We start from the raw sequence: 24875 nt of genomic DNA, 5'->3' as shown, positions 1-24875 counted from the left end.
CCCTTGCTCCCCGTTATGTTTTTGTATTGATCCTAAAATTTTAGTACTGACTTTAAAAGCTTTAAATAGCTTTGAGCCAAAATTAATCGCTGACCTCTTGCGTATGTCTGAGCAAGGAAAGAAGGATGTGAGAAGGGGGGGGAGGAGCAGGGCTGCTTTGTAAAGCCTTGCTGTGTCTTCCTGTAAGAATGCATCCTCTGAACTGGATGACACGTATAGACAAAACAATGTGTATGAGAGACACAAGGCAGTTAAATGGATTCTTTTGAATGAGCCCTGTGTGTGTGAGTGTGTGTGTGTGGGTGTGTCTGTGTGTGTGGAATGCAGAGACCAAGAAATCTTGTTGACAACTTGTTGTTAGGATCTTACAAATTTGGATATTTTTTGAGTGTGCGTCCAGTCCTTATGTACATAATGCAGTTCAAACAACCTCTGAGCTGTTTAGTGTTAAGTTTGTTTCCTTTAAGTTGCTGCAAATGTGATTTGATCTCTTGCACAGACCAGTCTTAGGCCTATGTGATAGCAGAAAAAGCATGTAACACACAAATTCAGTCCGATGAACTGTGATATGCATGACTATTTGGCAGTGGTAACACAACGATCCACTAGCATAACCGTCTGTGGATTTTCCTTCATGAACTAACACGACTAAGAGTTGTCAACAGCACTAAAGGCTCTTCAAGGCTGTACTAAGGCTAATAGGTGGTTTGAGCTCACACCATCCATCCATCCATCCATCAATTTTTTTCCACTTATCCACAACTGGGTTGTGGTGGCAGAAAGTTACACTGGGTATTCCAGACATCCCTTTCCCCGGGCGGGGAGGGATACTTTATCTCTTCAGTGAGTTCTGGATCTTTCCCGGGGTCTTCTCCCAGCTGGATGTGCTTGGAAACCTCCCAAAAGAAGGTGACCACGATGCATTGTAATCAGATGTCTGAAGCACCTTATTTGGTTGTTTTGAAATGTATATTTACTACCACCACCCTCTGGATAGCCAAAATTCTCACAGTCTCATCGCTGTGTCTGTTGATCTATAATGGTAGCTATTAAGAAAAATATATAAAGTTATGTAATGCTTTCAATTACTTACTTATTACCCCCTTATTTTAGTGTACCCACTTTGAAGTGTTTGTAGATAATTTCTACAATTATTAAATTGTAAAATGTAAAATACACTGAGATTCAATTTAACTGGACAGGAATAATGGCCTTGGTTGTTGGATGTATTATAAAGTGTTACCAGAAAAAAAAACTGTTCTGAATTAATTTCCCTGAGACTAGAAATCATCCAAAACTTACAAGGAGTAATTTGTGTTTTGAGGCATCAAACTGGCCTCGAATTGAGATAGACTGTTTTCATTCCCACAAGTCTATACTCGGCTAATAGAAAGCACATAAAAACTGTATGTAAGTGGTTCCCAAAAGATCTGACCTTCTCACTCTGACTGCACTTGAAAGTTGAAATTATGAATGTCAATAACATGGTTGGAGACAAGACCCAGTCATAAACGGAGTCGAACACAGACTAAAACATGTGTTTTGCAGATATACACCTCTCTGTTCGATTGTAAAAAGACCACATGGTTCATAGCAGAGGTGTGGACTCGAGTCACATGACTTGGACTCGAGTCAGACTCGAGTCATTAATTTTATGACTTTAGACTTGACTTGAAAAAATGTTCTAAGACTTGTGACTTGACTTGGACTTTTACACCAATGACTTGGGACTTGAATTGGACTTGAACCGGTTTACTTGAAAAGACTTGATATTTTACCCCAAATATAAAATTTAACATGCATATTATATGGAGATTGAAAATGTGACGTCATTCACGGGTAGAACCGCAAAGGATTCTGGGAACTCGTGGCAAGCGGTACTAGCGCACGCAGGCTTTCAATTAAAATCAGTCACACAGCGATAAAAAGAAACACAAAAATGTCAAGAAGCTGTTGTATTATTAACTGCAATAGCCGGTCGCATGACAGCCACGGGAAGCCGACGGGTAAAGAGATCGGTTGTTATCGGATTACATCGTTGAAGAGAAATTGTTCAGCCATGTTTCCGAAGTAACAAAGAGGCGACTGGATTGCAGCCATTCAAAGATCAAATATAACGTCCTAGAACACTCCAGCTCACAGGTTAGTCTGCTCCAAGCATTTACACGAAGGTCAGTCTGCTGTTGTAGTTAATGCGTCATTTTTCTTAACATAATTGGTGATATAGGTTACAAGCAAGTCTGGCGCTGAACAGAAATTGTCGCGCTATGCTCCTTTGTTTATTGTGCATAAATAGTGAATTGTCCTGACACAATATTGCGTTTCGCTTCTGTTATTATGGTACACTGACAAAAACACATACTTTTATTCACAGGATAAAACAGGTTTTTGTATCACTAATTGCCCAGTACGATTACAGCATACAATATTATTGTCACTGCTACATTTCTGTGATGCTACCAGAAATTATTTCCACTACTAATTAATTACCGTTGAGCTCAAAGGTCCTATTAATAAACGGTTAACGAATGTGTATTTATGAAGACGATTTGTGAGACTGGTAAACTTATGATACGTACGATGGTCTTTCGTTCTACACGGTGCATTTCAAGGTCCTGTATCCATCCGGCGGTAAACTGTACCTGGGCTTGTTGCAGTGACCGGAAGTTACTAAACTTCACGAGTGTATGCACTCACTCCAAGAACCGTATAATTATAAATATGCATATAAATATGCTAAGATGAGATAGCTGACTTCATCTAACTAGCAAATGTTGTCCAGGCTACGTTGGTGATACAGTTTTTTTTAATGTGTATGATATTTTTGTCATGCGATTTTAAAGCTGGTCCTACAACCGCATCCAAGAATAACATGCAGCTTATCTCAGAACTGTCGGTGAAAATTATTCTTGGAGCTAGGTTTAATTGAGCTGCATTTTAAAGAGGTGCAATTTCACAATTTGTGTATATTTTCTAAGTTCACTATTTTGTATGTGTTGAGAAAAACACAGATTTTAAAATTACATGGTCTAATATTTACATTTAGCATAACTGCAACATTATTTTTTCGTTTGTTTTTTTTAAAGACTCGAAAGGACTTGAAATTCAAAGTTTCAGACTTGTGACTTGACTCGGACTTTTACACCAGTGACTTGAGACTCGACTCTGACTTGCCTGACATTACTTGAGACTTGACTTGAGACTTGAGGATAAAGACTTGAGACTTACTTGAGACTTGCAAAACAATGACTTGGTCCCACCTCTGGTTCATAGCACTGTCAATCATACCCTGTTCTGCCACACCACCAACAAAATGTTTTAGAACATGTTTTACTCCACAAAACACACACAGACTACATAGATGGTCAAACTCCAAAGACATTTGGCTCAAAACCAGCGCTGAAATTAATGCAAAACTATGACGCTGCTGTGCTGCTACATGTATGTGAATTTGGAAGATTCATTGGCTTTTCATGTCCACAGTCAGTGGACTGTATCTGTGAAAAAATTTCTGGACAACACACTGTTCTGTATCAGTCCTGCTTTCCACTTTGTTCAAACCAAATTTATTTCTTAAGGCAATAGAGAATTTATGCAAACCTACTTACCTACTTTTTCCATGTGTGGAAAAAGTAATTGCCCCTCTTGTGAAATCATGAATTAACTGTGATTAATCAAATTGTTTGGAAAGCTGAGTTCAGTTCCACTAAACACACAAGCATGATTATTAGCAGACCTGTTGAATCAAGAAATCACTTAAATGGAACCTGTCTGACATTCATCAGTCTGGAAAGGGTTAAAAAGTGATTCCTAAAGGCTTTGAAGCCTTCAGTGAACCATTAAACACAAATGGAGAAACTTGGAACAGTGGTGACATTTCCCAGTGTTACGTTTCGGTGTTGTCAGTGTGTTGTTTTTGGCGTGATTGTTATGTGTTTCCTGTTTTACTTTGAAAGTCTGTGTTATCTTAGTGTTTTCCGTGGGACCGCTCCAGCCTTCATCCGCCTTCGCTGGAGGGTCCGAGGGACCGCTCCAGCCATCGTCGTCTGCTGGAGGGTCAGTGGGACCGCTCCAGCCTTCATCAGCTTCGTCTGCCTTCGCTGAGGGGAGGGTCCGTGGGGCCGCCCCAGACTTCGTCGTCTGCTGGAGGGTCAGTGGGACCGCTCCAGCCTTCATCGGCTTCGTCTGTCTGGATCAAACTTTTCACTTGGTGTTAAATGTTTGATTTTTGGGTGGGGGGAACTGTTACGTTTCGGTGTTGTCAGTGTGTTGTTTTTGGCGTGACTGTTATGTGTTTCCTGTTTTACTTTGAAAGTCTGTGTTATCTTAGTGTTTTCAGTTAACGTTTCCCTGTCTCGTCAGTTCTGAGTTGCCCCAGCTCAGTTTCCCTCTTGCTGTCCATTTTCCTGATTGCTCCCTGTAGGTATTTAAACCCTGTGTTTCAGTGTGTCATGGTCGCGATCTCCCCCGTGTTGTAAATAGTTTGGTGTTTTGTTGTAAATAAATAGTTTGTTGTAAATAGCTGTAAATAGATTTGTCGATACTTTCGTTTTGGGATTTTGGTGGTGAGCTTTAGTGGGGGGTTTTTTGTGTGTTTTTTTTTTTCTTTATTTTTTATTTTTTTCGTGTTGCACTCCGGTTGCCTAGGCCGGGGTGTAACACCAGGATTGACTGACCAGCCAAAATTTCTCCAAGAGCATAGCAACTACTGATCTAGGAGGGCACAAAAGAACCCAGACAAATTAAAAACTGGAGGATTCACATGTCTCAAGTCAGATCAAAGTTTATAATTTAACAATAAGAAAGAGATTGGGCAAAAAAAGCCACATAAAGGCTCATCTCACGATTGCCAGAAAGTATCTTGATAACACCGAGACTTTTGGAAAAATACTCCGTGGACTGACAAGATAAAAGTTAAAGTTTTTGGAAAGTATGTGTCCCATACCTCTGGTATAAAAAGTAACACAGTATTTCAGAAAAGGACCATCAAACCAACAGTAAAATTTGGTGGTGGTAGTGTGATGGTCTGGGGATGTTTTTTCTGCCTCAGGACCTGGAAGACCTGCTGTGGTAAATGGAACCAAGAATTGTGCTGTCTACCAAAACATCCTGAAGGAGAATGTCCGGCCATCTGTTTGTGACCTTAAGCTGAAGCACACTTTGGTTCTGCAGCAGGACAATGATCCAAAAGACACCAGCAAGTCCACCTCTGAATGGCTCAAGAAATACAAAATGAAGACTTTGGAGTGGCCTGGTCAAAGTCCTGACCTGAATCAGATTGAGATGCTGTGGCACAACCTTAAAGGGACATACTCAAAAACCCTCAGATTTGCCTGAATTATAACAATTCTGCAAAGATGAGTGGGCCACAATTCCTCCACAGCGCTGAAAAAGTGTGACACAAACGCTTGATTGTAGTTGTTGCTGCTAAGGGTGGCTGAAACAGTTATTAGGTATAGGAGGCACTCAATTTTTTACACTGGGTGATGTAGGTTTGGATTTTTTCCCCCCTTAATAATAAACACCTTTATTTAGAAACTGCATTTTGTGTTTACTTGTGTGATCTTTATCTAATTTATCTAATTTAATTTGTTTGATAATCTGAAACATTTAAGCGTGACAAACACAATAAAATAGGTAATCAGGAAGGGGGCAAACACTTTTTCACAGCATTGTATTTGAGGTCCCATCTGTGCAGATCTGAGTTATACTCAACATATGCTCTAAATACCAAAACAAACAGTTTAAATTTCCAAAAATGGGATCTTCCAACCTTCTCATTTTGATGAAATATATCTTCAAAACCGTTTGCTGTCATAAAGCTGTTTGGATGTGATTTTGTAGATGATAGGCACTCCACATGAATGGAGCAGTGAGCACCACGACACAAGGCGACGTGCAGTAAGTCATTCCTTGACTTGTTATTTTTCCCCTTCTGCCTCTTTTGAACAGTTCCACTGAAGCAATGGAAGCATTGTGTCTAAAAGATGGCCGGATATGGGCCTCCAGCCACAGGCACAGTAGCTTTCCTTGATATGTGTATGTGTGCTAGTGTCTGAGCTCGTGCATGTTGGGGGGGATTTACTGGTGACAGAGCCATAATGAAGATTAGATGGTAAATTTCTTCATAAAGAACACTAGAAGAAGTATCATAGTGTATCAAAATTTGACAAATGACAACTTTTATTTAGTACTATTAGTAGCATAATGAAACACAATAATATGGTTCTAGATGATTATGGCCATCACACAGACTCATTATAACTCACTGTTATTTTCTTTGTTCTTCCAACTAAATGTGCCAGAAAGTATCCACCTCACAAAGCATTTATTTTCAACTTTCTCCTGATTGTTTATTTGAGCAGAAATTAAAGTTGATTTAATTTGAGGAGTAACTTAACTCATTACACAAAAAACAACAGAATAAAATTTAGAGTTTTTTATTATTTAGCATTGTGGAAGATGAAACAGCTGAGTGTAGTGGTGCAGCATGGAGCAAACAATGAAATAAGCCATTTTGTGTGTGTGTGTGTACATGTTGTGATCAGCTGACCTGTGCTGCAACACAGATCATTGTGGATTTAGCCAGTTTAATTCAACAAGATGTAAGCAGATATTTCACAAGCCATAAGACTGATTTCCTGTCAGACATTGTAAAGCTTGTGAACAATTGACCAATTTCACCAAGTACTGCAACCAAGAAGTTTAGCCTGTACTAAACTTAACTAAACTGCCATGTTCAATGTTTTCAGGCAATCTTTGAATAAGACAATTTGTTTTGCAAGAGCCAGCCATCCATGCTTTCCACATATCCATTTCAGGGTCGCAGGCGGGGCAAGTATCTCCCTTCCATCATTAGAAGCAGTGCTATAACACACGAAAAATTGATTTATTAGACAATTGTACACATTAATCTGTAGTATGTAGTAGTATGCAGTATGCCAAATTCAATTGGAATCCTTTGCATTTCATGTCATACTGACCAAAAATTATAAGATGACCCCAAGGTATTTATTAGTATACTGCATTTAGTAATAAGCTTGTAAAGGACTTTCAGACACAAAATAGTTTTAAAAAGAAACTGATTTAGGAGAACATGTCAGTTATTTCACACCATGTATTGCTGTTGTTAAGTCTATAATTAGTAGACGTTGATGTTGGCTAAGTCACTAGCGACTCAAATGGGGATATTTAGCAGCCTTTGCAGAAATTGTTATTTGATGACATAGTTACTCACACACAAACAGCCAGTCTGAACAATGTAACAATTGCATGAAGAGGAAATGTTTGGGGATTTTTTTGCATATGCATATGTAAATTGTATGTGTATGTAATTATTGATAGTTATGCTTCAGCCGTAAGAAAAGCAGAACTACAACAATAGTAGTTTTCATTTTATCAGGTCATTAGGTAAAAATACCATCAATATATATCAATATATGCTTAGTTTTAATCGTCTGCAGAGTATCACAGTAAAGAAAGTGCAGTTTTGATTCCCTTTGGAAGTATAGGCAATGCTTCTGCTAGACTGTAGACAAACACTGCTAGTCTGGACAAACAATAACACAGTCCTTTAATAAGATCTCCAAATAAAACACTCCAGCATATAGGAGGTCTGCCCACACCTCAATATTGCAGCTATACTATGGAAACAATGGTGTATTAACCTCAGCCTTGCTGATTTCCTCACCAGTCCACATGTTCAATCAATGTTGAACACATCCCAGCCAGGGCACCATTCATTACTAGACATTATAAGTAACGTTATCCCTCAGTTTTAAACATGGTCATCGACCTGGGGGCCAGTTAATGATAGAAAAATGATATCATTTGCAGTCGTGTTCCTTTGTAAGCTGACCCCGAAAACCACACGGGGTCTCTTCATCTTGACCACGTCGGCTATCGATTTCCACTGAGGATAATGACTTTTTATGTCTGTAATATATGAGGGTATGTTTGATGTAGGCTGATCTGTTTGCTCACTGTAGCCCATTTTCATTGCCATTGTCAGGGGAGTCATATCAAGGAAAGCTAGAAGCAATATATATTAGAAGACACTCTATGGACATTGCTTAGCAGGCTTTAGCCTCTCATTTTCGTGAGCAGCTCATCTATCCGAAGCCTGGTTCTTTTTTCCAGTCACATTCACTGGTGTTCGAGACATATTGTACAATTTACTAGCTGTTTTGGTTAATTGCATTAAGTTGCACTCTAAAATAAAGTTATATACTCTTTCATTTCCAGCTTGTGGAAAAAGCAATGAGTCTTTAAATGTATGTTTAATTACATTTCTAACTTTTTGCTTTTTTTTGTTCCACAAAACACTCATAACTGTGACAGCAAAATTTGCAAAATGCAAACTACATGAAAGGAAACTAATTTATTCTTGGTGAAGAGAACTTAGTCTTATTTGATGTTTCAGAGTTGTACTTTAAATTCAAGTTTAATTAAGTAGCTTTCAATACCCCACATGCCACACTTGCAAATAAGAGATGTTTTACTTTCCTAAATTGCCTCTTTATTTCAAGGTTATGTGCTTTGATTACTCTCTTTTGAATTACAAATAAAATGCACCTGAAACACAACCAGTGCTATAATAAATGGCAGTCAAACAGTATGTGGAAGATTTTAAAGATGTTGGAGGCAATCTGAAAAAAATGATATTACTTAAAATTATAGAATTTAATTTGATGTTCGTATAAGTGATACAAAGACTATCATTGCAGAGACAGAGAAATTGTTCCATCTTTCATCTAGGTGCTCATTTTTGCCCCCCTTGACTACTGGTTGCTTGTAATGTTGATGAGCCAGGAAACTAAACTTATTCTACTTCTTACATTTGTTTTGGGCAACCCCAAATACATGGAAAAAAATTAATGGACTATTCTATAAAAGCGCAGCAGCTACCTTTATTTTTGTGTTCTATCTTTGCTAAAGGTGACTATAACAAGCTAATAAAAATTTTAAAGACCCTCACTTTAAAAACCTAGCAAAAGTTTTAGCAATAATTGCTTACTGAACTTTTATGAACAATTTGAGATCGTGTGAGGTCAAGAGTAGCATTCATAAGGTCCTGTAGTTATAACCTTTCTAAAGGACAGTGAGTTGGGAGAAATTAGCTTCGGCAGCATACGGATAATGACCTGCCGTCTGGCTCAGCACTCACACTCGACAAAGAAAAATAAAAAATAAATAAAGTAAACCCACCCTCCCCCCTTCTTAGGGTTAATGGACACATGGATTTATTTTTTTCCCCCTCTTTGTAGCCCAATTTATCTCGTTCTTATTGGCATTACCCTCTTGTCTTTGTACTCCAGCAGGGAGGAGGGGAGGCCAAGCGAAACATGAGACCGTAATGAGATTTTGCAGACATTGCACCATGTAGAATTTCGGATGTTCATATTACAGTTTGTCAATATCCAAGAGAACGTATTAAATCGGGCATTCTTGACGTAGCAGTGGAATGACTGATTACATGACCCACTTTTACGTGCTTAATCAAAAAGTGGATATATAGGCATTTAGTCCTGTTTTTCTCCAATCAATCCAAGAGAATAGATTGTCAGTGAAACATTACTGGGTAATACCATCTTGTTTATGATAATATTGTGAAGGCAGGGAGAAAATAATATTGTTAAAACCTTTCTAGACCTAGGTCTTTCTCTCCGTCTCTCCAGTTTGGCCTACTTTGTTTCTTTTAATAATGGAACATTACTTGTTTTTTATATTTACATTTTCATTTTTAGCTTTTGATATTGCAGACATAGATTGAAAACGAGTTTTGTTCTTGAGTCAAAGCATCTTTAGGTAGACATGAGGTAGTGTACCTAATGTGGCAAAAAAAGAAAAATATCGAAATGACCTGACGCATTAGAAAAAACAACTGTAAATTTTAAGAACATGTTTCTTAAACATATTTTTATCCTTAAAAAGAGCTTTGGCATTTTAAACTATATAGAGAACTGCTGGTTCCCTGCTATGCAGTAACACTTGTGTCAGCTGCTAGACACATCATAATAAGCAGGTAATATCCAGTGGCTTTTTACAGGCACATTACTGTAATAATCCTGGGCTGCTGAATATTGTTAAGTGGAGTGTTGTTCTGCTCATATTGCTCCCTGCTCCAATTTGACAAAGCCACTTAGGCTCCTCCATGTTCAGTCATTTCCACTTGGACTGGAGGGGATTTAAAGCCACTGGAAATGAAGTCTGTGCAGTGACATCACCATGCTGCTTCTGCATGTGTGTGTATTTAGCTTCAGTCCTAGAGTGATTTTTGTACCTGCTTGTGTGTGAATTCTTGTAGGAAGTCTATTGCAATTTTCTACTTCATGTGTGTGTGTGTGTGTGTGTGTGTGTGTGTGTGTGTGTGTGTGTAAAACATTGTGAAGCCCACAGATTTTTATAGAGTACAGGGTCTTTAGGTGTGTAAATTCAGTGGCCGACTGCATGACATCATGACGGATGAGTTAATCATGTCAAAGTTTCATTGGATGGGTCACATGATGCAAAGCCTGCTGGGATTCCCACTTTAAAGGCAATACAGAATATTATTTTTGGTCTCTGATAAAGTGGCACTGTTTTTTTTAGAAGCAAGTTCACTGCAAGGAAAAAAGGTACACATGTATATGTTCTAAATTCATTGAAAGCAAATACAAAACAGAATTCGGATTCGGTTTTACATTAAGTAACATAAACATATGTTTATGTTCATTTAGACAATGTACAGGAGCTTACAGAGTTAGAATTTTACGAGTCTATCGACATAAAAGATATAAAGTGATCTCCCTTCAGCTGCTGTTATCAGACTGCTGCTGATTTCCAAACACATTATTTTATGCTGCTACCATGAGACCAATTCACTCTTAATTAGAAAGTGAATGTATTGCACTGCATTACATCATATAGCAATGGTTCATTGCTGGTATGTGTTGAACAGATAGTTTGAGACTTTAATTATTTTTAATCTGCTATCAAGACTTTTTATCGAGAGTTTTAGGGTTGTGGCAAGAATGTGAATTTATATTCTGAATAGGTCAAAGGTTGAGGTTTGATACGTTTCCCTGATGTCTGGGTTATGTTTGCGAATATTTTTTTTTAACTACAGGAGAGCCAGCCCTCGAACACAGGTGTTTGACATGTGTTATTTGTTTCTACACTAAACACTTCCTGCAGAGTTTTCTAAAGTGCTGAAAATCATATTATCAAGCAAAAACAACATTCAAGCAATATTTATCACTCTAGAACTTCTTATTTGTCATGTTAAGAGAGATAAGGGTAACAGATAGAAGCTGACTGGTCATTTTTACAATCTATCATAAAGCTTATCATTATTTACATGTGTGATGATACAATGTTCTGCTATGCTAGCTGTGTTTTTTGACCATCTTTGCTGTACGTCAGAGCCGCCAATGCAGACAAAATAATCTAGACACCCACCAGTACTTGGACCAACTGCTGGTCCCAGAAGATTGAAGCAGTCAGCATCCATCTCATATCCAGACTATATCTACCAGAATTTATATTTCCACCTAGCATGAAATCTACATCTATAAACATAGAAGATATTTACTGTATTCACTTCCAATGAGATAAATTTTTTTTCCCTCATACACTGTCACAAAGCCCCTTCCTTTCAACTGTGTATTTTGAATAGATGGAGAACAGGTATCACTTGCGTCCACCTGAGAATCCAATTTTGCACAAAGGACATTCGGCTAACACTCATTTGTCTGTCAGCAAGATATCTCAAACTGGTATGAATGTATTTCCATGAAAATTTGTGGTAAAACATATAATTCAGGCTTTAAAAAAATCACTTAGTTTAGGGAGATGGCACGTTATAATATATGATCCCTAAAATCCCCTAGAGATGGTTTTAAAAACAGAAACTTGATAGTGATAAGAAATTATGAGTTTGTGTGCCAAATATTATCATTTAGTATCAATTTAAGGTTCTCCCTCAGAAGTATAAATCCCCTTTACAACCACTAGCCATCTGTTAGGTTTGAAGGCTCCATTTTTGTGTACAAATCCTTTATCAAAGATCTAAATTTAGTATTGTGACTATGGTTATGATTGTTGTAGGATAGATTGTTTATTTTGTGGAACTCAAGGCAAATAAATGGATGTTTTGGGGTTTACATTTACAGTTCATTTACTTGGAAATTCTGACATCACTTCACATTTAAAGAACAAAGGGATGGGCAAAATCTGACTGTGCAATGCAAACTCTGTTTGCAAGCAACCAAGCTGCTCTCAGCTTCAAAAGACTCCACCTCCAACCTAAAGAAACATCTGGAAGTAAGTTCTTTTTTTTAAAAAGCTAATGTTAGCCTACTGCAGCTATGTTGTTTTAGTTGGGGCAGCTACCTGGGTTTTGTGACACTTCAGTGTCTTCGATGTGCTGTTGCTGTGTGATTTATTACTATTACTGAAGGCTGCATTACAACCTGCAAATAATCATGTGCAGTTCTGAAAGCAGACAGAAAAAAACATATTGCTGATACAAAAATAGTTTTCTTTACGAGATCACTGCAAAAAATGCAGCCGTACCTCATGTCCACCCTACTGTTACTCATTATATATTAAGATTTAAAAATCTAGTTGGTATTGCTTTCAGAGCTGCACATGATTATTTGCAGCTAGCAGGTTGTTAATGCTATCCTTCAAGTCTAACAGTCTGCAGTTTATGAACTAACCTCAGCTAACGCCAGCTAACAATGTTAGCTTGGTGGCGAGTAGCCTTCAGTAATAGTAATAAATCACGCAGCAATAGTACATTCATGTAGTTGTAAAAAGCATGACAATATATCAAGTAATCCAAAGTATTCAGAATACTGTACTCACATTGAGTAACTTAGCAGAATACGCTACAAACTACATTTTGGGCCATGTATTCTGTAATCTTTAGTGGAATACATTTTAAAAGCAACCTTCTCAACATTGACAAAGACCTAAAACTTACCACCAACGACTGGCTAAAGAAGAAGCATATTACGGTCACTGAGTGGCCTAGCCGGTCTCCAGACAACAATCCTATCAGTGGAAGGAGCTGAAGCTTGAACTTGCCAAGAAACCCAAAGGATTCAGAGAGATTCCTCTTTCTGTAAAGAGGTTTGGGCTGAAATCCCTTCTGAAATGTGTGCAAATCTAGTGACCAACTACAAGAAACATTTAGTCTTTGTGCTTGCCAACAAGGGTTTCTCACCAAGAACTAAATCCTGTTTTGAGTTGGGAGAATACTCATCCATTCACTTGCAATGTAATGTATAATGTTTCTGGATTTTTGGTAGATATTCTGCCTCTGCCATTAATATGAAAGTGCAATAAAAATAGAGACTGTTCGTGTCTTTGTAAGTCAGCAAACATACAAACTTAAAATCCCTACTGTATGATTTATACTTGTGTCCCAATAACAGTAGAGAAAATGGAATTTGATTACTATTCAAAGAATTGCTTTTTCTTGGATTGCAAATTACCTCTGAAAAACCATATGTTTTTATGTAGTTTAATGCTGTATGCAAGATTCTTTACACATATGCTGCATGGCATCCTAGAGTTTTGTTGAAACACTAAAAAAGTCAACTGCGTATGTCTAATGGATCTGGCCTACAATAGCACATATCAACTCCCAGCTCTGTCTGAGCCTCTCTGGGGTGCATAAACAAAACCCTTCACAATTTACACTCAGCAATGCCCTGACCCTGCATTACTTACTCTATCCAGCCAGCATCTGCTGCTCAGTGACTCAGCTTCCTATCAGCTGCTGTGGCTGAACTCAGTCTGGCATCCAGGAAGGAGTGTTAGGCAGAGATCCCCCCCTAAGCTTAGCAAGAACTGCTGATCTCATCCAGCTATGCATTCATTTCCAGTAACAGTACAGATAGTGTTTTTCAGTTTCCCTGGTAGACTGCAAGAGTGAGTGTGTGTGTGTGTGTGTGTGTGTGTGTGTGTGTGTGTGTGTGTGTGTGTGTGTGTGTGTGTGTGTGTTACTTTCCCCTTGAAAGACCAACTTCCACAGAAGTTAAACTAAAAGTAATGGTGCAATATTGTTTGACACATAACACTCTCGAGACTGAAGAAGTCACTTGGATGAGTGACGAAACGTTTCTCCCACTGAAAACGCCACGTCCAGATGAACAGAATAAACTTTTTGGGGCATAACATTGTAGTTTGGTTGTTTTTGGAAATATGTGTTTACATATTTGATCACATTTATGGTTTAGGGCTTATAGAGAGTTGTATGTAAGACTGGACACTAAAGAAGGAAAGGAATTTATATGGACTGGGTAGTTAAAATCGATCAAGCTGGAAAGGATGTGCAGCAGTTTAGAATGATTAAAGATAGAGACATAAATGTACTAATGACTGCAGACATTGAGTTGATAAGTTGGAAGGAGTACTTTGAGGAGCTCATGAATGTAGAAAATGAGAAACAGAGGAAGATGGATGGAGGACAGTGACTCAGGAAGAGCAGAGGATTAGAAAGGAGGACGTGACTTCTGCTATGAATGGATGAAGAATGGGAAGGAAGTTCGTCCATACCTGTGGAGATATACAGATGGTTTGGAGATAGGGCAGTATCCTTTGTAAACAAATTGTTTAACACAGTCTTGGAGGCTAAAAGGAGCTGTAGTAACTATATATGGATAAAGTTGATGACAAAAAACATGCATCTATGGGAAAGAGTTGTTGAAGCTATGTTAAGAAGAGAGCTGAATACCAGCAAGCACCAGAAAGAGCACTACAGATATGATGTACATCAGAGCAGTTTGAAGACATAAGAGTTTTATCAGCATTGTAGGGGGACAGATCCACTGGAGCAAAAGCTTCCATGAAAGATGTTCATTAAATTGTAATACAAAACAGAAAATTTGATTCAATATCAAAAGGTAGAAGGAGCGAATAATGAATGTCTTCACGTGCTTTTGAGATGAACACTTAAGTTCCATGTATTAAGTGTGCATACTGTAGATGCTGTGCAAGTCCTTTTATAGACACTGTGTTGTATATGCTGAGAAGCTGTAAGTGTCTGCAGTATCCCAAATAGGAATTGTTTACAGAAGTCTTGCAGTAGTGAAACAGATCCTGTGCAGATGTACCTATGCACCTATCACATCTGCCACTGTACTAGGAATAGAAAAACAACCTAAGCAGCAACAAAGTCAAAAAACATTGCTACACAGCAAACAGATCAAACCTCTGTTAGGCTTAGAAAAGACTGAATACATTTGTTTCTGTTGAACATGACTGATTCGAATGTCACTACAGCCAAACTTTACACCAGCTATTTTTATGCTGTCTCTTTATGGTCTCATTATTATCAGGAACTTAGTTTAAATGTAAAGCTTATGTTATGACTAAATGCAGACTTAACAGAAAAAGGTTATAATACTTATTTTCAACCTCAGTAGCCAATGCTTTTGCTCTGATAAACAAGGGAAACCGAAGTCAGCATGTGATATTTTGCAAGACAGCAGCAGTAGTGTAATGGAGCAACATTTGACCTGTCAATCACAAACAGTTTATGGTAATTTTAATATACTGCAGAGATTTAAAAAAAAAACTCTCCAAATATGATTACTGTGGTTTTTTTTGTTGTTTTTCCCTCTGACTCATACAGATGTCATTCAGTTGGTGTTTCCCCTTGGTGCAGTTCATTTGTGCAGATGTGAACACAGTAATTACACTCAGGTGTGGACTAAAACAATCGTACCAAGATTCTTTGGAGGAGGTGGTCTTCGTACGGTTCCAAGTGGTTCATTTATGATGCGATTGTGATCTGAACCAACTACCAGGTGTTTGTTTCAAGTTTGAGCCAAAAAAAGGTCCCGCAACCATCTATGCTTTGAATTTTGGGATGTAGTAAAGTACTATAGATGTTTAAAGGGCAGGATGGGCTAACAGCTATCAGATTCCAACAAATTCTCCATGTTCTCTAGCCCAGAATACAGCACCTTCTTCCCATGTTTACTGATGTTGTTTCCTACCCAGAAAGCTTAAGTATAATTTCATATATGTGTTTGTTTTTTAAAACCTCCTTTTTATATTCTATTCTTAGGTCTCAGCATATGGCCGAGACCGGCACCTGAGCCTGATTCTGTTGGAGGTTTCTTCCTGTTAAAGGGAGTTTTTCCTTCCCACTGTTGCCAAAATGCTTGCTCATAGTGGGTCATATGATTGTTGGGATTTTCTCTGTATGTGTTATTGTAGGGTCTACCTTACAATATAAAGTTCCTTGAGGCGACTGTTGTTGTGATTTGGCGCTGTATAAATAAAATTAAAATTGAGGTCTCCTTGACAGAATTTGAAAATTCCTGTACATTTTTCTCATTATTGCCATGTAGCTATAAAAGAGCAACTGATTTTCTACCACAGTTGCTCCAAGGTAGTAACACTTCAGCCAGTTTAATTTAACTCTCCCTTTGCCGTACACTTATGTTCGGTGTTGATCACAACCACAGTAAAACATCAGAACTAGGAATGAAATGGAGAAAAGCAACTGTTCCTTTAGGTGCGGTGCTGATGATTACAAAAGTATACTGATTCACTATGACAGTTCACTGCCATAGATACATTTGGAAAATAAGGCATTGTACGTAACATCAGAAAGAAAACTAAGAAAAACAACAAAAGAAAACAAGGGATATATTCATTTACTAGGCACTGTAAAGCAAGAGAATATTACATGTGATTCGACATTTACTAACCAAGCTAAATCAAGCAAAGCATCAGCCCAAGATTTCTGATTTGACTAGAAGCATTAACATACACTATATTCATGCTTAGCTGATGAGAGAAGCTGAAATCTGAGATGTGTGATACCTCTACTAGCAGCCAATTCTTGAATGTTTTTCCTCTTCTCCTTTTTGTGTGTGTATGATTATAGCTCCATTACTGTGGGAAGTTTGTGAGAAGAGTGGGTGAGAAGCAGCTGCAGCAACTTCAAACTAGATGCTGAGATGCTCAAGTTAGAAAATAAAAAATAATTTCCAATTCCAAAAAACATGCAATTTCTTTGCTGCCCTACATGAAAGGAAATGCAACATTGGGATAATGGAGAAAAGTTGGTCCAAAGAGTAAAAGCTACTCACTAACAAGCCATGCTAAATATGGGTTTTTAATTGCTGTTTTTGGATTTGAATCTTCACAGTTAGTTGCTTTATCCACTTCCACATTAACAAAGCAGCAACAGCTGAAGGACATTAGTGTGACTCAGGGTAAAAAAAAAACACATGGATGCAACATAGCAGTTATTTGTACTTAACAGGATCCAGTTTAAGCATTTTGGGTTAGCAGGGGAATGAAATCCTGTTTCCATTGTCCTCAGTCTAACTCCAGGTTCTCTGGAAGTTTCATCATGTATCCATTAAGCTGTGCAGTTCCTCAAAACTCACAACAGTGACGTAAAACAACACAGGCAGAGTGAGTCTGGGTCACTGAGTCTCTTTCTTTGTACTGCAGTTACTGTAAGCATGACTAAATCCCTACCAGAGAGATACCAACAGTGAGTCCCTTTGGCCTGTCTTTGCAGGAACAATTCCCCAAAGCCTCGTACTCCTCGCCGTAGGCCTCAGACATGTGTAATTAGGTGTAAAATACAGCTGTGTGGAAGGTAGGGTGGGCCTGGGCCATGGTAACACCAAAGGGAGTCGAGGCTCAGGGCCGTAGAGCCTTGAGCTGCCATTGCACAGAGACAATTAGGTCTAAATGAAAAATTGATTTCCACTCATACTGAATGGATGTTAAAACAAAGCACGTAATAAATACCGTCTGGTGACAGGCAGGAGTGCTGGCCGCAGCAGACGAAGCCCCTTGTTAGCCTCGGCAGCGCCAGGTTATCGATCGCCTGTGGTGACAAAGGCGACTCTAAACGAGACCGAGAAGATATATAATTCAATAAACATATCACAGGCCTTTAGATTGAACGTGGCAACATGAGCGTACGGGTGCCACCTTAAATGTCCGAGGTGGTTAGTCTGTTGGTGGACTCTTGACAATTGATAGAGAGAACATTGTGCTTAAATGGATCAAAATATTAAATTATGCACTAAGACTGTGGTGTGTTGTGCAATGCATGATGACATGTATGAAGCTCCGCTGAGACTTGCTGAGATGCAGTCGCAATTCTGATGCTCCTTCCTCTACTGAGCCTGTGTGAAACTGGGTAACGTGGTCAGTCCAAAAATAGTGTTAAGTCATGTTTTGATATCTTTTCCTAGTAAGCTTTAGTTTGAATTACATAAGATTATGTGAAATATTTCAACCCAGGAGGCTGTGGCTACACTATGGCATAAAAATTCAATATTCTACTTGTCATGTGAATTATTTTATACAAACCTTCCAAAACAATTTACTTTTGACATGTGTGGATTGGAAAAAGGGTTTCCGTTTCTGTTTGGGGTTAAAATTAATATTGGAATGTTTAACTGCGAGCTAATCCTAATCTTGATTAGGTCATATTTAATTTTTTGAATACTGCAGAAATTTTGAATTTCCAGGATAGAAATGCAAATTTAAGCTCGACATCGTTTCAGTAATATGGAAATTTGACTCTTTAACCTTGTTAGACCCAACCCATCAAAAAATAGCCAGAAAATTCAGATTTTTTGAAACTGAGATGTTTATTAACCCTTATAACAAAATTCACAAAACTCTTTTTGCTATATCATGCTGTGTATGATATATTTTGATTATATATTTTTTGTATCGTATTTGGTACATTGGGCGTTTTTGGCAACTTCTTGTTAAAAACAATGTCAATTTTAGACAAAAAAGGAGTTTTGTCCATAACATTTTGAAATTATGGCAAGTATTGATCATGTTGATGAGATAGAGGTCTCAGAAACTCATGTATCAAATATGATACAAAAGGCATTATAGGGTTAAATGACTGCATCACCTGTTTTTAAATGTGTACAGGGGAGTCTGAAGCACACTGTCAGTATGAGAGCAGGTTAATGTACAGTAAGTTTAATAAAACATGTCTTTGGGCTACATATATTTATTTTCAATGAGGAAAATCTAATTATGAATAAATATATTCATGTAAAGAGTTGGAGAGATAGTAAACATCTCATAGGCTTAGAAAACAATGTATGTTGAATAAAGGGGAAAATGAAGTCCGTGCAATGTAACCATTGTTTTATCAGGTGGCATTTCTGTTTAATTATTCACTTTATAGAAAGACTGTGTTGGTAAAACTGAACAGTCCTTTTTAGGAGCCATTTGCCAGTGACTTTGAGGATTTCTCCCTTGAAGTAGTGGCAGAAGAGTCTTGTAGCATTGCTACATCACTTTCTGTTCACTTAATATACCCCACTAAATCAAGTGAGCATAGATCTCCAAAAGAGACAGAAGGAAGGACAGAGACTGTGAGAAAGGAAACAGACTAGACAGACGCAAAGTAAAGGATGGACCAAATGGAGATGGCAAAGATATGATGGGAAAAGAGGTAATTAGACAATGAGAAGGAAAATTAAAGAGCCTGACTGAAAGGTTTAAAAACTCTATACAAAGGAAGTGAAAGAGCTTCTGAATAATATTATCACACAGCTGCCTGCGTGTCAAGCAGTGAAAGATTGAGTGACAAAAAAACAGAATAAAATAGTGCTTAAACATAAACACGACAAACTGTGAACATTTTAGAGTTTAATTAGATTTTGATGGAAATAAACCAAAGGAAGTTCTCAAACAATGAAAAAAAATGATGGTCTCAGTGAAGCTGAGACTGCATTTGTTGGCACATTATATGAGACATAAAAAAGTAAACAACAAAAACAATAATAAGAAAATGATAGAAATCCCCAAAGCCTTAGAAACATCACCTCATAACAGAATATAGAAGGCTTTGTATCTGCAGCACATTCATGGACTTAATTGCATATTTTGTTCCTCCACTTTAATCTGCTCCGCAGTGACAGTGCAGACTTAATAAAATTTACCTTTTTTTAGGGGCCTTTCATCACGCCCTTTGAGGGTCTGTCAGTTTGTGTTTGCCGTATTTGCTGTTTCATATTAATTTATCTATTTTTTTTTTTTTTGGGGGGGGGGGGGGGGCGCCATTATTAAATATGTATGTTTTATACACAACATAATACAATGACTTTAATGTTCTATTTCTGACACACTACATTACAAAGCTACTCAAGAATTATGAAGGTGTTTTAGTTATTCAAACATTTCTCAGAAGCAGGAATTAGGCCTCATTGACCTGAGCCATGCAACCAGTTTTTTTGGCTTGTGCTTGAAAGGTTCAAGAGGCACAGAATGAAAGTCAAAGGCAACAAATGCCAAGTGCTGGTGCAACCATTTTTAAAGCCAGTGCATACATATATTCAACTCCCTGAAACTGGATACAAACATTTTTCTGCACTTCCAAAAAAACGACTGGAGAATGTTTGAGATTTATTTCTGTGCATATGTGTTTTGTATTAAAAATATGCACCCACTGTTTAACTCCTGTGCATAAAGTTTGCACTTGCACTCAGTGTTTTGCCATCAACAAGCCTTGACCTGCCCTGTTAAAGTTATAACTGAACCACCTGTGAACCAGTGCAGAGGCAATGCTGTCAGTTCAACAGAAAAACAGGAATGTACTTAGATTTAGCTCCTTGACGAACTAGATTAACTAGCTGTCCCAACATGATTATTAGTAACCATGACATTTGCTTTCCTTATTTAGCTGAAGCTTTAGCTGTTGGTACAATGCTGTGAAAAAGTATTTGCCCTCTTCCCGATTACTTTTTTTTGGTTTTGCATATTTCTCACACATTTCTGATCATCTAACAGATTTTATTATTAGACAAAGGTAACCCAAGTAAATGTAAAATTCAGTTTTTTAAACATGATTTAAAAAAACCTACCTGATCCTATCTGAAAAAGTATTGCTCCCTAAAACATTTTTGTATTTTTGTCCATTTTGTCTCATTATTGAATTGTGAACACGAACTGAGGCAAATGATTACTGTAGTTTTTTTAATGTTCTGGATTCTTTTGTGACCTCCTGGTTGAATTGTTGAGTCCATTTGTAGGAACATTTCCATTTGGATCTCACCATGGGTCGGAGAAGTCTCAGATCCTTAAAAATGACTTTATTATCATTTCCAGACTGATAAATGTCTTTGTCAGATTTTTCAATTCATGATGCACCAAATATTTTTAGTTGGTGGCAGGTCTAAAACTGCAGGCAGGCAGGCCAGTTCAGCGCATGGACTCTTCTCCTACAAACAATGTGCTGTAATAAATGCAATATTATGGTTTAGCATTAAGCAGTATGCAGTTTGATTTAAATCCATTGGCGTATTTCCAGTAACATTTTGAGTTCACTTGGGAAATCAGAAGAGATGATCACTGACAAAAATGCTTTGGATTCATGCTCATCTTTTAAGTAATGATTAAAGGTCAGCAGCTGTGATAAGTAGGATAAGCAAAAGAATAAAGATTGCCGAACTGAAGTTACTTATATTAAATGAAGACGCCTTAAGCCTTATTATTATTCATTCATAATAATAACAGTATAAACATCTTCAAAAAACTTACAAGCATTGCAACATGTTAGCCACACTGTTTGCAACACTATGTACTTCTTTTGAACATTAATCCATAAATTTTTATGTCCTGTGCCAAGAGATGTTTGTCTAAATAAAAATACATTCTTCCTCTAAACACCACGCTGTATTAATTATTAAAAGTTCTCCCACATGCCATCTCTTGGGATGACGAGTCCCACAGTAAACCTACATGACAGTTCATTCATTAATGAGCTGGAGGGGGTGGAGGGAGAGTTCCCAGCACCAGTGGAAGAAGCCAGAAATGCCCTTGGGACTAAATGACAGTAATAGTGAGTATAGCATGTTTGTGACAGAGACTGACAGACAGAACCATTGTGCATGGGAGAATGTACAAGATGGAAAACCCAATGACAGTTGGTCGTTATCCTAAAATAAGGTATATTTCTTTCAGAAAAAACAAACTTATCATTAAACCATTTTTTACATGTTCAGAGTCCTCAGTTCAGGTTTTCCAAGCTTTCACTGCCCTTTGTTTTCAAAGCATAATGCCACTTTTGGTGCTGGTATCTAAACCAATAAATCTAATTGCTACCCAATGACAGTAATTTGAACCATGATGTTGATAGAACGCTGGATCACCATGTTCTTGCCAAAGATGAAAATCCTGCATGTGGTAATTTGAGTGAAATCCTATCGATGTTTCTTCTGTCCCTCTGAAGTGCCAGGAAATTGTCAAACACGGTGCTTGTACTGTATATGATTGCAGCGATGCCTGAAATTAATTATAAAAAGGTTTTGATGGTGTCATGGGAAAAGGTATTTGATGTTGTTTTGTGGTTCCCTGTGTCGCATAAGCTGAGTGGATCGCATAATGGTTACGCTGAGATGTGTCTGAACATGTTATTTTGTTACCCGCAGGGCCAAAGGGGTGGGGTACTCTTGGATTCTTGCTAAATTCTGATAATGTGGGACAGTGCACAAAACAGTTTCTCAAGAATTACGATGTTTATTCAAAGTTCAGTTATATTTTCGATTCCAAGGAATTACAGTATACTGTAAAGAAGTGTATATTAAGTATGTTAACAGACACGTCAAAAATACAAGCAAACACAATTCTTTTGATTTGCACTAATCATGATAGCTGGATTGCAGCAGCAACATCTCTGGAGACAGGAAGAATCATGTAGGTAACATGTCACGTGTGTTAATAAAAAAGGATGATCACCTTTTTTGCTTTCAGATTTGAAGAGCCTCTTTAAATTCAAAGGGTCTTTGTCTACAATTCTATGTAATTATAACATCTTTCAAATTCTAAATGATACAGTTCTGGTGAGTAGTGGTGGAGCATGTGTTGCTGTTTAACATTTTGTTGGTAATATTAAAGATGTGAATCTTCAAATTCTACCCACTATGGCTAACTCTAAGTCATACCTCTTAAATAAAAAATAATTCAATTACAGCTGGGGTGGACAAGGCTAAGCATCAGGCTTTCAAATGAATTAAAAGTCTGTCTTGGTCTAATAACAAGACCAAGACCAAAATAATAATAACAAGCAGCCAGTCCCAGAATTATAAATGGTAAAACTCAAATACAAGAGTAAAAATCAAGTATTTTTATGGAAATAAAAGCTTTTTAATAGCCAAATATTTTATGAATTGAAAAAAAAAGCCTTCAGTTTGAATCTTTGCAGATAAGACAGAAACAATACATATAACTCTATATTTATGATGCAATAATACATCTTTCGAATAGAGAACTGACATCAACACTTTAAACTAAAAAATATAATGACACATATGAGGACACATTACTTTTAATTTCATCTCATTTGGTAAACTAAACACAAATTGTTCATTAGAAACTGGCTTCCCTTTTCTTTGCTTTTTTTCCTTGCTGAAAGTCTTAACAGCGTATATTGCTTTGAAATGCTACTTCCCTTTGGTGGTTTCTTGGTGATATCATTTCATCAAGGAACTTACTGTGATTTGCATGACAAAGTTTTATCTGGACGGTGAGCTATTCCTTTCCAATAAATGTTTTTGTGTCAGTGCCAAAAAGTTGACGCAGCATTTTCAGTTTGAGGAACATTTCATTACTCATCCAAGTGACTTCTTCAGTCTTAGGTAACTGCAGATTGACCTAACCTTATAAACAGTACAGTTGAATCATTCAGCTGATTATTGACCGGTAGAGATTCAGCTTTTATGGCTCTCAAATGGCTCCTCATTCAGAGGCTTTTTATTTTACCCTAATTTAGCAATTATGAATGGTTTGTGTGTTGGAAGGCCATATTTTTATGCACTTACTACTAGGGTGAACATACATGAGATTAAGGCCTGATCAAAAGTTTAACATTTTTTGTTCTCCACCCATATGGAAAAGAAATAGTAAAAACTTATATGTGATTACTCATGAAAGTGGCCACTTTCATGAGTAAATCATATAAGGATTACATGATTTACTCATGAAAGTGGCCACTTTCTCATTACTTTCATACATTGTTTTAGTAAGTATCCAAAACATACAAGTTTCATTATATAATTTTTCAAGGGCTCTTAAATCTGTTTTCACTCTTATATGCTTTTCATACAAGTTTCACACAAGACAGATACAAACTTTATAAGATTTATATATATATATTTTCCATATGGGCAGAAAAGAAAAATTAAAATAGAAATGGGTTTAGCTTCAGACAGCTCCTTATTTTACAAGTTCTACTCTGAGCTTTTCAGTCACCAATATCATTGACATGCAGGTCCTTTTCTGTTTTTGCTTGTTATTTCACTTTTTTTCGACCCACTTGCATTTATAGCCCCCCTCTGTCGCTCTGTATCATTACTCTCCCTGGCTTTTACATAAAGGTATGATCCTAGTCTGTCTTTGAGGATGAGGAGATTTAAAGCACTGCGTTGCCCAATGCCCGCTTTTGATGGGAGTGGGCTTTTGCTGTTCGCTACAAAAAATTATCTCTTACTGCTGGCTCGTTTATGAATCACACATCACTATTGATTGAACATCCTGCCAGAGATTACCCTGTGCAAGTTACACCTAGTCTGTAGGTATTTACCTCAATAAATACAGTCTACCTATGGTAAATGGACTGGTTCTTGTACTGTATATACCTTTTCCATTCTACTTGAGCACTCAAATTTCACACCATCCATGGTTTTGTTATGTTTCTGCCACTGACTGATTTCTATCTTACATTCACACATATCACCAATTAATTGGCCAGCAACCACGGATTGAACCACCAACCTTCCAGTTACTGGATGAGGTGCTACCTCCTGAGCTACAGCCATCCCCAGACACAATGTCAGCAGTTTTGTTACCTACAACATCTCTGAGTTCCTGGCTTC

At 37.5% G+C, this 24875-nt stretch overlaps 1 long non-coding RNA gene across 1 annotated transcript in view; it reads right to left on the bottom strand.

The window, feature by feature from the left end:
• Positions 1-6424: 6424 nt before the first annotated feature.
• LOC113010524 (uncharacterized) overlaps positions 6425-24875 on the bottom strand; it is a 90460-nt gene continuing 72009 nt past the window's right edge. Inside the window, exon 3 of the long non-coding RNA XR_003270362.2 lies at positions 6425-6867. This is a non-coding gene — a long non-coding RNA (uncharacterized LOC113010524). The remainder of the gene's footprint in view (positions 6868-24875) is intronic.

Source organism: Astatotilapia calliptera, chromosome 18 (genome assembly GCF_964374335.1).
Source record: "Astatotilapia calliptera chromosome 18, fAstCal68.1, whole genome shotgun sequence".
Classification (NCBI taxonomy): Eukaryota; Metazoa; Chordata; class Actinopteri; order Cichliformes; family Cichlidae; genus Astatotilapia; species Astatotilapia calliptera.
Note: the sequence above shows the minus strand (reverse complement) of the source record. Positions and strands in the feature narration are given on the sequence as shown.